This window comes from Galeopterus variegatus, unplaced genomic scaffold (assembly GCF_000696425.1).
Source record: "Galeopterus variegatus unplaced genomic scaffold, G_variegatus-3.0.2 Scaffold4441, whole genome shotgun sequence".
Lineage (NCBI taxonomy): Eukaryota > Metazoa > Chordata > Mammalia > Dermoptera > Cynocephalidae > Galeopterus > Galeopterus variegatus.
The window spans coordinates 22,423-27,005 of NW_007730552.1; positions in this window are offsets into that span (position 1 = coordinate 22,423).

Here is a 4,583-nt window from a genome sequence, read left to right on the forward strand (position 1 = left end):
TTTAATCTATGGGGGGGTTTTTGGTTGTGTTTTTTGTTTGTTTGTTTGTTTGTTTTTTCTGCACTTATTCATACCCTTATGCAATGAACACAGACTGCCTAGATCAGGGACTTCTTTTAAACCTACTTTGTGCAGTCTGGAGGATTCTAGTCTATTGACCCTTTCTCAGAATAAAATTTTAATTGCATAAAAATAAAATAAAAAGTAAAGCAATCACAAGTTGAAACACAAGTTAGCAAGTTGTCAATATATTAAAAAATAAATATTTAATGTAGCAATACTCATATACGTGCTTCTGTATTAATGCATTGGTAAAATCAAGTACCTTGGTTTCAAATTGTTGATGTGCATAAATGTTATTTTGAGACATCTGCCACAAATATAATATGCTACGAAGATATTTGTGTTTCCTATTGGTTACAAAGTCATGAGTAGTGTGAATACTATGAGATCTATCACCTATGTTAAAACGGAAGGAGGGCTGGCCCCGTGGCTCACTCAGGAGAGTGCGGCGCTGGGAGTGCAGCGACGCTCCCGCCGCGGGCTCGGATCCTATATAGGAATGGCCAGTGCACTCACTGGCTGAGCGCAGTGCGGAGGACACCAAGCCAAGGGTTGCGATCCCCTTACCGGTCACGAAAAAAACAAAAAATAAATAAATAAAAAATAAAATGGAAGGAAGCACTAAATTTAAATTAGTGATTATGTCAAGAACTGTAAAGGGTCTGAGATTTTACCTGACTTGGAAGGGTAACTAACTAGCCCGAGACAGTTGCATGGGTGCTGATAGAAGACAGGAGGCTCCTGGGTCAGACATAAAGGACAGTTTATTACTCACAGCAATAGCAGTGGCCAGACTATCAGCATTTGTGCCAGTTCCCTGAGCCCCACTCCCACAGGGTAATGTGAAGAGAGACTACACACACAGTGGGTGTATTACATTTTTTATGTTAACATATAGTGGACTTATTTCTCTTAAAGGAATTAATCAATATTTTTAAAAGTTCTCAGTTTAATATAATTTATCAGTAAAATATTGATAGTGAGACTCACATGACCAAAAACTCTTTGGGGTCATCAATAATTGTTAAGTGTGTTTACTTAAAAATTTTTGGTCTTGGGACCAAAAACTTGAGAATCTCTGGCTTAGATGATCAAATAGCAGAGAAGAGAGGGTTGACAGGGGGTAGAAAGAAAGAATTATTAGGAAAAAAATAGATAATAATCAAAAGCATTTAAGAAGATGGTGTTGGTCCCAACATTAGGATTTGGTGAAATGGGAGGATAAAACTCTCAAGATCGAATTCAGAGATACTTTATTAGAGGGAGACATCAGCATATCAGAAAGAAATGGATTCTTTCAGCAGCCTGGTGAATCCAAGGCTTAATTCTTCCCTTAGACACACCTCACTTTTGTCCCATCAGACACTCTTAGAAAGAGCAGACGAACAAGTTGGAAATCAGAACATCTGAGCATCTGTCCAGGCGAGACTGAAACAAGCATTGACTGGCTAGTTTGAGGCCCTCTCCCCAACTCTGTGCCATTTCCCCATGGGAACCCACAGGGAAAGGGAGACCCATCCTACGAAAGCAGCAGCAGCGTTCTCCTTACACATCCACCAAGTCACTGTCTGTCATCCCCAACACCATGAAATGCGGCTGGGCATCGAAGCAGGGGGAGGAAATGCCCAGGGAAGGCTTTGCCTCTTCAGGATTCCAGGATCAGTGTTTCATGATCATCAGCTAACAAACTGGGAGTGATGGTGTCTGGGCCTCCGAAAGCAGCACCCGAGTCTCTGGACAGCCGCTGGCGTGGGGAATGGGGAAAACACAGAGGAGAGGAGCCCAGCAATGAAGAAAAAAAGTTGTCTCCTTTATGATTTTGCCTAAGATGGAAAGGGAAGACAGGAGTGCACATGATTTAGGTGTTTGGATGCTTGCCTTTCTCTGTTTCCCATTGGCACACATATGGTGACTTTTCCCCTTTACTGTGGCTCCCTGCTTCCCCACTTCTTCATTCACATCATGTGATTTCTTTTAGAAGTTCGATGTGATGAACAAGGTTGGTGGTGGAAGAAGACACCTCGGCAAAGAGAAGCAGTGGCATCTCTCTCCATGCATCATCCTCCTTCCCCCACAACCTCCATCCCTCCCCTTGGATCCTGATATCCTGTGTCCTTGACGCCTCTCCTGATTGCTTTCCACTCCCTGGCCTCAGGAAGGTGCTGGAAAACCAGTCAATAGGAACATGTCAGTGCTCTGCTGGCTGCTCTGGTTATCTCTTGCTGTTTAACAAACTACTGCAAAATCTAGTGGCTTAAGACAACAATCATTTTATTATCATCACTATGGCTCTGGGTGTCGACTCAGTTCAGTGGGGCACTTCTTGCCCACGGTCTCTCCTGCAGTTGCAGTGGGATGGGAAACAGCAGCAGGTGGGTGGCTCCAGAGTTCAGGGGAATCATCTGGAGCCTTTTTCACTCCTATGTCTGGCAGGTGATGCCAGCTGGTGGTCAGAACATCTGCACGTGGCTTCTCCATGGCACCCGGGCTCCCTCACAGCATGGTGGCTGGGTTCCAACAAAGAACATCCCAAGAGACAGCCAGGAGGAAGCCGTCTCACCTTTTATGACCTAGCCTCGGCCTCAGTTGTGCTGCCGTCTGTGTGTTGGAGCAATCATAAGCCCCCACCCAGATTCACAGGTAGGAGACACAGACTCCAGTCTCAATGGGAGGAGTGTCCAAGAATTTGGGGGCCAAAGTAACTCTGACATTAGTGTAGATAACCTGCCTTACCAATACTTTCCTGAAAAGTAATGGAGTCTCCTTGGATTAAAGTGGGTTGCGGGCCTTCATCTCTGAACCAGTTACTATAGCCTCTGCAACTAGACACTGTATTCATTTCCTGTGGTGCCCTAACAAAGCACCAAGCCTGATAAGACTACCATAGAAATCTTATTCTCTCTCGGTTCTGGAGGTAGGGCTGTGCTCCCTCCAAAGGCTGTAGGGGAGGGTCCATCCCAGCTGCTGGTGGCTCCAGATGTTGATTGGCATGTGGCTGCATCACTCCAGTCTCTGTCTCTGTGGTCACTGCTTCCTCTTTTCTATCTCGAAACTCTCACTTGCTTCATCTTGCAAGGACACTTATGGTTGCATTTAGGGCCCATCTGGATAATTACTAGGCATAAGCTCCTCCTCTCAGGATCCTTAACTGAGTCACATCTTTTGCCATATAAAGTAAGATTCACAGGTTATGGCAATGAGGACACAGATGTATGTTTTGGGGGCCACTATCAGCTCACTACAGACATTTAGGATTGAAAAGTCAATGAAGAATAGTTCTCCACCCTGTATTGGCCAGCTGCTAAAAAAAGAAAGAATAGTTCTTCAAAAAATAGTCATACTGGTACCTGAGAAAAGGATAAATGGATGCTGGAGGACTTTCTAACCTGTACAGTTCAACTTATTTTATGTGTTTAATATTTGGAGTGTGCCCACAATGTGCTGGGCACTGCGCTACCCACAGAGGCTTCCAGTCCCGTCTGAATATTCATCCAGCACCTACCACGCAAGTGTCAAAGAGAATGCCAAGCCCACCAAAAGAATCCCTTCTGTAGAAAACGTTGCGGCCTTGCAGGGCAGAAGGTGGCGGGTGCTGTGAGAGGCTGTCCTGACTGGGGCTCTGGAGCTGAGCTGCGAGAAGTGAAGGGGAAAGGAGCTTCCAGCTACAACAGCAGAGCAAAGCTGGGCTGCGGGCAAGCGCAGGACAGCGGTCCAGTGTGGCCTGAGGACACTGGGACAGAGAGCCTAGAATGCTGAGCTAAGATTCTACACAGGCCAAGAAAAACCACTCAAAGTACGGGTGGAGAGTGGTGACCAGCCTGGCATTTGGGGAAGATTATAATGTTGTGGAGAGTGGCTCGGTGAGTCTGAGCTGAAAGTGCTGCATTTCCCTCTTATCCTCCCACCTGCGAGGATCTCTCGGTCCACACCGGCCCCTCGCTGTTTGCTTCATGCTTTTCTACACCTAGATCTGCCTGTGGCATGCTGAGCGTTCCTCCTTCACGTTTCTGCCTTTATAAAAGTACCCATCCTGCTAGACTGCGTCTGGCTCATGCAGCACACGTGGCCTCCCAGTGCCCGGCTTCTGCAGCGCACAGCACCCAGCAGCCAGAAGTTTCCTCTGGCACCTTAGAAGGCAGACTTCTGGAAAGTGCCACAGGGCAGATTTCCAGCAGTTCTGCTGGCACCACAATGACTTTTCTGCCATTCAGAGAGCCATAGCGGTGCCCTAGCAAAGGCTCAGTCTCATTTCTGGGGGTGGGTGGGTTGATGGGGTGCTCTTCCTTGGGCATCTATTCTAGCCATAGGGGTAATAGCTGCTTCGTGTATCCACTATGCCTATATTCTTAGAGTTCTCTTTACTTCTCAGCCAAACCCTCAATTACTCCAATCCCCTGCTAGAGTTAATTAAACTTTCCCTGTTCAAATCACTGTGTGTTTTCTCTCTTTCCTATTTGATCCAGACTGATCAAACATCCTGCTAGACCTGAGCTGTCTAATATGGTGGCTATTGAGCATTT